This window comes from Suncus etruscus, chromosome 4 (assembly GCF_024139225.1).
Source record: "Suncus etruscus isolate mSunEtr1 chromosome 4, mSunEtr1.pri.cur, whole genome shotgun sequence".
Taxonomy (NCBI): Eukaryota; Metazoa; Chordata; class Mammalia; order Eulipotyphla; family Soricidae; genus Suncus; species Suncus etruscus.
Window position 1 is genome coordinate 57,609,937 of NC_064851.1, and position 10,503 is coordinate 57,620,439.

Consider the following 10,503-nt stretch of genomic DNA (forward strand, 5'->3'; position numbering starts at 1 on the left):
TAAAAAAAAAAACTTTGATTTACAGCTCCTGGAAAGTCGCTTTTTTATAGTCATTCTATTCTAAAAAGTCATTATTTGCTCATTTTTAGAGCTTTAATATAACAATATTCAGGACTGCAATATTAATTATAAAGTTTCAAATGGAATTATAAAATAGAACAATTTAAAATCAAGTCAACTGTAGTTGAAGGATATCAGTTATAATTTCACTTATTACCCCACCCCCAACTTCTGATGTCAATATGGAATTATACTTTAAAAACATATTTCAAGAGGACCACTGTTGTTTGGGATACTTTCCCTAAGCACAGTTACCAAGATCTCCAGTGTTAAGAGGAAAAAAATGTCTGTCAAATTCACAGCATAGTTCTTATAATGTCATTTTTCCCCTGACAATGCAGTAAAGGAAAACAAAGATTAAAAACCCAAACTTGGAGCCGGAGAGATAATACAGCGGTAGGCCGTTTGCCTTGCACACAGCCGATCCAGGACAGGTGGTGGTTGGAATTCTGGCATCCCATATGGTCCCCACCATGCCTGCCAGGAACGATTTCTGAGTGCAGAGCCAGGAGAAACCCCTGAGAGCCGCCGGGTGTGACCCAAAAATCAAAATATAAAAAAACCACCCAAACTTTTGACTGCCACACAACATTATATGTGCCAATATTGTAAAATGCTTCTGAACTGTTGCTCCTAAACTGTTAAAAAAATTTTGTCCCGGGGGGGTACCTGTTTTTCTTTGTGAACAATCCACATAAGCAGATTCCCTTAAGATGAAACTGATATAACACTTAAGAAAAAAAGATAAAGGAAAAACGCAGTGACTTTGTACAGACAAAAATCTAAACTTTTTAAAAGGGTTTTGTGTGCTCTACACATGGGGGCCATTTGTATACACTAGTGAAATGAACACTAGCTATAATGCTTCTATTTGCTCAAATAATGTGGAATCTTGGTCCAGGAGCTGCAATGATGTCACTATATGGTTCTTCCTGAGTCAGCTCAATGGCTTGTTGTTTTTTTAGAACCAAGAAGCTGTAGAACTTTGCGGCAGCTTGCTTTCTGTTTGTGTTTCGACACAACTCAAGCAAACTTACAGACTCTGCTCCAGTTTTAGCAAGAGCTCGCTGAAGACCATGAAGCATTTGCTGGGTTCTCTTATTCCATCTTCTTTGTTCTTGATCTTGATCACCTCCTGATGCATCTTCATCCTCTTCTTCCTCCTCCTCTTCTTTTTCCTTTTCCTTTTCTTTTTCTGGCAGAAGCTCTAACTCTGGAATTAACCGACAGATATTTGTAGGCTCTTCTGGGGGCAGCTCCACAGGAGGAATTTCCATTGTTTCTACTTGCTGAGGAGGTATCTCAGGCTCTGGGTCGATCTGTCCTGCTTTCTGCTTTACTCCCTGAGGTGGTGGAGGAGGCATCGCTAACTCGTTCAAGTTTGTCCTGCTGGCCTCCATCGCGGACTCCTGGAGAAGACTTGGCTCTTCCAAAATGGGTTCATCAATAATATCATGCTGTTGATGCTGCTGCTGCTGCTGCTGCTGCTCCTCTCTGAGAACTTCTGGATTTTCAAAATCTTTGAGGAATTCATCCAAATTATCAGCTTCTCCACCTTTCCTCCTTTTCCTAAGGTCTTCAGGTACTAGTTGTGTAAGACAGCGTGTGAAGAGCTTCAGTAGTCTGCTATTCCACAAAGGCTGAGCAGGTAAAAAGAAGAGTTTTTCCACTCCTCCAGTTTCTTTCTACATCATCAGCTTCTTGGTGGGTGGTGCCAGATCCAAAGTCGTAACAATATCAGAATAATCACTAAGTTGGGCTCGAATTGTCTTGCTATCCAACTCTTTAACGCTGTCAACAATTAGCTTCCTCTTCCGCTTGGTTTTTGTTTCTTTGACAGTGATATCAATGGGTTCTAAAGCAAAGGCGTCTTTCTCATTTGGAACAAGTGTTGTCTGATCAGCCATAGTTGGCATTGGTTCAACAGGATCCACTGAATCAGGGCTATCAATGGGTGGACCCATTGTCATCTTCATCCATATCATGTATAGGCTGTTCAGGTAACATGACCCCTGTCTCAGACAGGGCAGGAGGATTATCAAAGATACCACCGTCATTGTTACTAATAAGTTTGTCATCTAATATGCCACCATCATTTCCTTATCCAAAATTGTCATCCTTATACTGGTCTTCATATTCTTTTTTTTTTTTTTTTGGTTTTTGGGCCACACCCAGCGGTGCTCAGGGGTTACTCCTGGCTGTCTGCTCAGAAATAGCTCCTGGCAGGCACGGGGGACCATATGGGACACCGGGATTCGAACCAACCACCTTTGGTCCTGGATCGGCTGCTTGCAAGGCAAACGCCGCTGTGCTATCTCTTCGGCCCCAATGCTGGCTTTTTTTTTAATTATTATTAGACTAGGAATGGTTTCTCAGAAAGCATTATTTTAAATTACAACAGAAAGTTATTTTTTTATTATGTTAGTTGAAGTAGCCACCTAGAAGCAATCAATTTTAAAAGGAACATAGAGTTCTTCTGTGAAAATTTTTACCAATACCGATTTTCTTTTTTAACTGAATGACTCATCATAAAAATCCTTTAACATTGGAAAGCTCTATGCTTAGCAGGTTACCCAGATTAATCACTGATTTATTTCCTCTATGTGTAATTTGATAGAATTAGCTGTGTAAATCTGACTTCTGTAAACCTGTAAACCAGGGGTCTCAAACTCATGGCCTGCGGGCCATTTGCGGCCCTCTGTACATCATTTTGTGGCCCGCAGCCGGCCTTCAAATATCGCAGTATTCGCGATTATTCACTTACCGAATAATCACAATAAAAATCGCATTAGCAAGAAAAATAAAAGTCATTTTTGTAACAATCCTCAGAGACAATGAGAGGAGGGCTGGAACACCAGCTCACTTCATGAAGCTCACTACAAAGAGTGGTGAGTGCAGTTATAGAAATAACTACACAGAGAACTACCATAATCATGTGAATGAATGAGGGAACTGAAAAGCCTGCCTGGAGTACAGGTAGGGGTGGGGTGGGATGGAGGGAGATTTGGGACACTGGTGGTGGGAATGTTGCACTGGTGAAGGGGGTGTTCTTTACATGACTGAAACCTAATCACAATCATTTATGTAATCAAGATGTTTAAATAAAGGAAAAAATGAAGAAAAAAATCGCATTAGTAAGAAAAAAATCGCATTAAACATCTGCATACCCCGAGCAGTTCCATTTGGGGTATGTAAATGTTTAATGTGATTTTTTGCGATTTTTTCTTACTAATGCGATTTTTTATTGCGAATATTCGGTAAGCGAAATCCCTTATGCGGCCCTGCCTCACCCTGACTTTGCCTCCTGCGGCCCCCAGGTAAATTGAGTTTGAGACCCCTGCTGTAAACGATAGATTGTTTTGAGTCTACATTTTTTTTTTTTGATTCATAGTACTCCAAAATGGAATCTAAAATTTTGGGAGGAAATTTGGGACCTTTTATGTACCAAATGTCTATGCAAAAAATTTTTAAATAGTACTAATTTTGCATTTATAGAATCAATGGCTGGTTCAGTGGAAGAAGCTGAGATAGATCTCACGTCACAACCACCAGTAAAAGGGTGATGACTTTGGGTTGTAAAATCATGGCATTCAAGGCATTCAAATGTACTATTGCTCCAGTCCCAGTTGTAACAAGTAGCATTAAGTAAATTATTTTGTGCCTACTAAGGGGCCAGGCATGAAGGGAGTGAGTCCTTGAGGACATTGGTGAGTTAAAGTCAGATCACCAGATGGGATTGGTGTTGGAACATTGAACGTCTGGAAAAGCTATATTATGAGAAATTTTGTAAAATGTATTTCAAACATTAGAAAACTTTTGTGTTAATAACAGTGTTATAAATGTGTAAAGAAAAGTGCAAGGTACAGAAATACATTTTGATGTGATTGACTTGGTCTAGATGCTTATAAGTTTTCTTCTTGGATGGTGGGTGCAGACTCTCAAATTGATGCTCAGGATCCCCACCACCACTTCCTCAGTGGTCAATCAGGTCAGTGGTTTAGCACAAGTATTCAGGATGCATGCTGCTCAGGACCTGTGGCAGAGATACCTCGGCCATCCCAGTAGTGCTTAGAGTCCAGGGCTGAAAATGAACCTGGGGGAGACACCTGCTAGGCATGCATCTGACCCATGGTCTTATCCCCAAGCATCTAGGGTAGTTTTTCTCAGGTAACTTTGTTATTTATGGATGTCCAATAACCTACTCCCATATGCAATGTTGAAACAGGCTGTTTATTCATTTGAACCAGACACAACCCATCTGATTCTCTGCCTGTCTTGTTATAGTGCTCACATCTATGAGTCTAGGTTGTGGCATAAATCACCTTTTCTTATCTAGTCACTCCAACTGGATAATCTGACTTTGCTATCTGTTGTCTTAAATCCTCTAAGAGCATGAAAGAAAAGTGAGGGCTCTATCAACAAACTACCAGAAGGACAGGAAGCACAGTCTAGATTAGAAGTTAAGCAAGAAAAAGGAGTGAAAGCTTATTCCAGGTGGAGCCAATAGTTTCTGCAATGCTATTGTGGCAAAGAAGCCTGTAAGGGACTGCAAGTCTGCATGAGTGAAGATCAGAGCTTAAGGGTAAACGTGAAGGCAAGAAAGGACCAACCCCTACCAAGCATTCTATCCTGAAGGAAGGAATCTTCTAAGTGTCAATGGTAGAATAACAAAGGATTCTTTTTTTTTTTTTTGCTTTAGCAAAACAAAAAATAAACAAACAAAAAACAAAGGCAAAGGCAAAGAATAAGCAAAATAGAAAATAAATATATTAGTCAGTATTTATAAAAAGGTCAGGACATTTGTTCATTTCAAGTGTGGCTGTAGTCCCGAAGTTGGTTCTTAGCATTTCCTCCTAATACCACAACCACTGACTTCACTTTGATCAATAGAGACCAAGAGGGATGCAAGCATTTACCCTATAGTCTGCAAGTGCTACAGATTAAGATTTTGTCCTTCCTTCCTATTCCCTCTCCCTCAGCTATTAGGCGAATTGCTGCACAGACATAGGAAGTATTCAAGGACCAGGAGCAGCAGCAAAGGCCCAAAGGTACAAAAGGGGAGAAAGGCGCCTGGGAGAGAGGTGCAGGAGCATACATAAAAGACTAGCTTAGGGATGCAAGAGCAGTTCCAGGAAAGGAGCTAGAGAACAAAATTCCAGACTTTAGTTTTCTGCACAACCATGAAAACATTTCTTTTGAGACTCTAGAATGCAAAACCTGAATAGATATAATCAATTGTTCAATCAATTGCCATTATTAGGATTTTGAGCTTCCAGTTTAATTACCCAATACAGTACTGCAAGTGCCATGGAATAGAAGCCCCCAGCCACACTAATACCCTCTGACAGAAACAGGTCAGCTCCATATTTGAGTGGACTCAAATATGAGCAGCTGAACCTTCTCTGATGGGGCCAGCCTGCAAACTGAAAACTCAGAGGTATACTCAAAATGGCGGTAGTAGTCCCAGCCCACTAGGATCTCAGCAAATCTGATGGAGAAAGTTGCATAGAAGATCACCAAGCTGGATGCTCAACTAGGACCAACCCCAGCCCCGTACATTTTTAGAAAATGACTTTACTAACACTACTGAGAGATATAACACTTATTACACTTTGACTCTTATTGGTCTAAGTTTTGATCATTCTATTTGCCTTTGTGTTGTAACAAAAAATAAATGAATTAAATGTGTTTGTACCTGAAAGGCTGTAGACTAGAGTGGTGAGTGGGAAATCGGGGACATTGGTGAGGGAAAGATTGCACTGGTGGTGGGATTGGTGTTTAAACATTTAGTGCCTAAAACAACTTGGTAAATCATAATGTTATAACAAAAATATAAACAAATATAAACAAAAAATGTTTAATAAAAATATTATGTGGGTTTTAGAAAGTTCTTATAGAGATAGTTCCTATGGAGATAGTACAGGAGTTAAGGCTCATTATTTACACATTGCTGATCCTGGTTTCAAACTTGGTACCACATATGGGTTTTCTGATTTTCATCAGAGGTTTTTCTTGAACTCAGAGCCAGGAATAGCCCTTGATCACTTGCCAAACCCACTCCCACCAGAGAGTTTCCAAATCCTCATGATTTCCTAACTGAAAAGTCCCATGCTAGGATTTCAGAAAACAGCTACTATCTATTCTCTATCTCTCACTTTTTTGCTTTGTTTTGTTTTGGGATCACATCCAACAATGCTTGCTGACTACTCCTAGCTCTGTGTCCAGGTCACCTCTGTGTCACCTAGCAGCAGTGCATCATGTGGTGCAAAGTATCAAAACTGGATCTCTTTGCATGCAAAGCATGTGCTCAGCACTTTTGGTTCTCTCTCTCTCTCTCTCTCTCTCTCTCTCTCTCTCTCTCTCTCTCTCTCTCTCTCTCTCTCTCTCTTCCTCTCTCTCCCCCCCTTCCCAAATCCTGTTCTTGTGTGGATTTATTCTACTGGTTTCAGAGATACTCCTTTTGAGGGATTGGGGGCTGGGTCACCCAGTGGTTCTCAGGGGTTACTCTTGACTCTGTGCTCAAAAATCACTCTTGACGGGCTTGGGGGACCATATGAGATGCCAGGGATCAAACCCAGGTTGGATGAGTGCAAGGCAAACAAAACTCCATACCCACTGTGCTATTGCTCTAGCCCCAAGGTTTCAGATATACTTCTATATAGAAACTCAATAATTAGGGGCCGGAGAGATAGCATGGAGGTAAGGTGTTTGCCTTTCATGCAGAAGGTCATTGGTTCAAATCCCGACATCCCATATGGTCCCCCGAGCCTGCCAGTAGCGATTTCTGAGCATGGAGCCAGGAATAACCCCTGAGTGCTGCCGGGTGTGACCCAAAAACCAAAACCAAGAAAAAAAAAAAAGAAACTCAATAATTATCATTAAGAGTCAGTGGTTATATCAATAATATTATCCAATTAATACATAGGCAATTTCACTAGAAATTATAGATTCTACTTTCATTAATTTAGTTAGCAAAATTTAAACTGTGTTGTATTATACACACATATAAATATCTGTCATAAAAAGAATTCTAAATAAGGGGAAAAGTAGTACAGGATAGTACATTTACCTTATTATGCAGCTGATGTGGGTTCAAACTCAAGCACTACATATGAGCCTGAGTCTCCTGAGCCCCAGCAGGAGAGAATCTGGACAAAGAGTCTGAAGTAAGCTCTGGTATGGCACATAAGCAACAAAAGATGTATGAGCTCTGAAAGTAGGAGTGCTATCTCCAGCTGTACTCCACAACACAACTGACTTCAAACATTGCCAGGCATGCCTGTGGCTCACATTATTTGCAGCAATGAAGGTATGGTTAAAAGAAAAAAATTCTAACTTGTCTTTAGTTGTTTAAACTTTTTAAATATATGATATATCAAATCACATTTATCAATAAAAATCATTTATTGATAATTATTTGTTTATTTCCACTTAGACATTTAAAGATAAATACCTGGGATGAGAGGGATATTACAGTAGATAGAGCTCTTTTCTTGCATGTTAGCTGACCCAAGTTCAATTCCTGGCATCCTAGGTCGCTCACATTTACCAAGAGAGATTCCTGAGCTCAGAGTCAAGTATAACCCCTGAGCACTGCTGGGTATGGCCCCAAAATAAAAACAATAATAAATAAAGATAAATGCCTGGGCCCGGAGAGATAGCACAGCGGCGTTTGCCTTGCAAGCAGCCGATCCAGGACCAAAGGTGGTTGGTTCGAATCCCGGTGTCCCATATGGTCCCCCGTGCCTGCCAGGAGCTATTTCTGAGCAGACAGCCAGGAGTAACTCCTGAGCACCGCTGGGTGTGCCCCACCCCCCCCCCAAAAAAAGATAAATGCCTAACTTTTTTCCTGCAAAACAGTTCCCACCTCTGGTGGGGTGGGGTGGGACTAAGGATGGGATCAAAAGCAGTGGATGTCAGGATGGATCTGAACACAGCTGTGTACAAGACAAGAATCTGTATTCTAGCCCTGATGTTTTGTTTTTGGGCCACATCCAATGGTTTTTAGAGGATACTCTTGACTTTGCACTCAAGCATTACTCCCAGGGGGCTCAGAAGACCATACAGGACGCTGGGGATCAAACCCAATCTCATGCAAGGCACGTGCCTTACTTGCTGTACTATCTCTCTAGGGCTCCCTCTAGCCCTAGTGGTTGTTCCCTCAATAGCTTCCTTTGATGATTTTTTTCAAGTTGATCACCTTATAAAGAGATTACAAATAGATTACAATGTATGTAGAAAGCAAATCACTGGCTTTTAATAAATAGTACTGGGGCCAGAGAGATAGCATGGAGGTAGAGCATTTGCCTTGCATGCAGAAGGATCGTGGTTCAAATCCCGGCATCCCATATAATCCCTTGAGCCTGCCAGGAGCGATTCCTGAGCACATAGCCAGGAGTAACTCCTGAGCATTACCAGGTGTGGCCCATAAACCAAAAAAATAATAAAATAAAATAAAATAAAATAAATAGCACTAACAAGAACATGTTATCCAACTTAAACGTTGAGTTTGTGGGGCCTTGTAGTGCATTCCAAAGATGAATTAGAATAGAAATATATTTTTGCTTTCCTTCTTTTTAAATCCCACTTAAAACCACTATTTATATTAAAAAATAGGCAAATTTTCCAAATGTAAAATGGAAAGGAACAGACAGAAATGGACACAAAATGGAAAAGAAATAGACAGACACTATATTCAAATGTTTTCAGCAATGATTTGTGTCTCTTGGAAGCACTTGGGGCAGCTGCCCTGCTGGCTTGGCACTTAATTCAGCCCTGCCTGCAGTATTTGCATTTTTGAAAGGCTGCCTCTTGCAAGGTAATGCTTTTTATAGTTTGGTAGATGCTTTATAAAGGGGGAATATGTTTTCTGTTTAAGGACAGTCAGACTTCAAAGAATATTGCCTCTTTCTAATTTTAATCAGGATCTGAGAAACTATTCCATGGTTATTCTCTGTGGGTGAAGGGGTAACATTTTTGGCAAACAGAATGTTTTATTTTTGCCACCTTGCATAATTCTCTCTGTCCTGGATCACTTTTAATGTCCTTTTCTAGATCTTTTCTGGCTCTGGTATATTTTTAAGAAATAGAAGCCAGACCCATGAAATATTCATCTTCTAAAATATTTCAGGATCTGGCATTCCTTCAATTACAGTCACCTGTCTTTTTTACAACAGTCCCCAAACCTCTTGTCAATCTTTTCTCCTGACACCTCTCCCAGACAGACTTATGCTTGCCAGAGGCTGAATCTTACTTGAGGATTCTTTCCTGGTCCCTCTATTTTGACATTAATCAAACCCAATCCAAATAAAAATCACACTTAAGGACACTATTTTTTCTTCATTAGCTATTTATTGGCATTTAATTTATGCAGGCCTGGTGGTAGGTATATAGAGATAGGTGAGGGGTGGTTTGAAATATTAATAAAAAGCAGCAAATTTAGTAGAAAAAAAAAAGAAAAAGGGGCCCGGAGAGATAGCACAGCGGCGTTTGCCTTGCAAGCAGCCAATCCAGGACCAAAGGTGGTTGGTTCAAATCCCGGTGTCCCATATGATCCCCCGTGCCTGCCAGGAGCTATTTCTGAGCAGACAGCCAGGAGTAACCCCTGAGCACCGCCGGGTGGTGTGGCCAAAAAAAAAAAAGAAAGAAAGAAAGAAAAAGAAGTCTGATTTAAGGTCCAGTGAGATAGTACAGGGGTTAAAGTTGGTTTTTGCTCTGCACATAGCAGAGCCCAGTTCTGATCCCTGATACCACATATGGTTCCTTGAGCCCTTGAGCATCACCAAGAATGATCCCTGAGTACAGAACCAGAAGTAAGCCCAGAAGCAAGCAAAACCAGGAGGGAAGGAGAAAGGGGGGAGGGAGGGAGCGAAGAAGGGAGGGAGGGAGGAAAGAAGGGAGGGAGGGAGAAAAGAAGGAAGAAAGGAAGGAAGGAAGGAAGGAAGGAAGGAAGGAAGGAAGGAAGGAAGGAAGGAAGGAAGGAAGGAAGGAAGGAAGGAAGGGAGGGAGGGAGGGAGGGAGGGAGGGAGGGAGGGAGGGAGGGAGGTAAGGAGGATGAGAGGATGGAGGAAGAAGGGAAGGAAGAAGGGAAGGAAGAAGGGAAAGAAGGAAGGAAGAAAGGAAAGGGGGCACAGAGGGAGGGAAGAAGGGAAGGAGAAATGGAGAGACAGAGGGAAGGAATGGAGAGAAAGAAGAAGGGAGGAAACGAGGAAAAGAGTGATTTAAAAAAACAGGGGCCATGGGGCCGGAGAGATAGCATGGAGGTAAAGTGTTTGCCTTGCATACAGAAGAATCCTGTCATCCCATATGGTCCCCTGAGCCTGCCAGGAACGACTTCTGAGCAGAGAGCCAGGAGGAACCCCTGAGCATGGCCAGGTGTGACAAAAACAAAAACAAAAACAAAAAAAGCCAGGGGCCAGAGAGACAGTACAGCTGGTAAGGAGC

General features: G+C 41.4%; 1 pseudogene; it reads right to left on the reverse strand.

Moving 5' to 3' along the window:
• Nucleotides 1-725: 725 nt before the first annotated feature.
• LOC126007093 (double-strand-break repair protein rad21 homolog) overlaps nt 726-10,503 on the reverse strand; it is a 31,994-nt pseudogene continuing 22,216 nt past the window's right edge.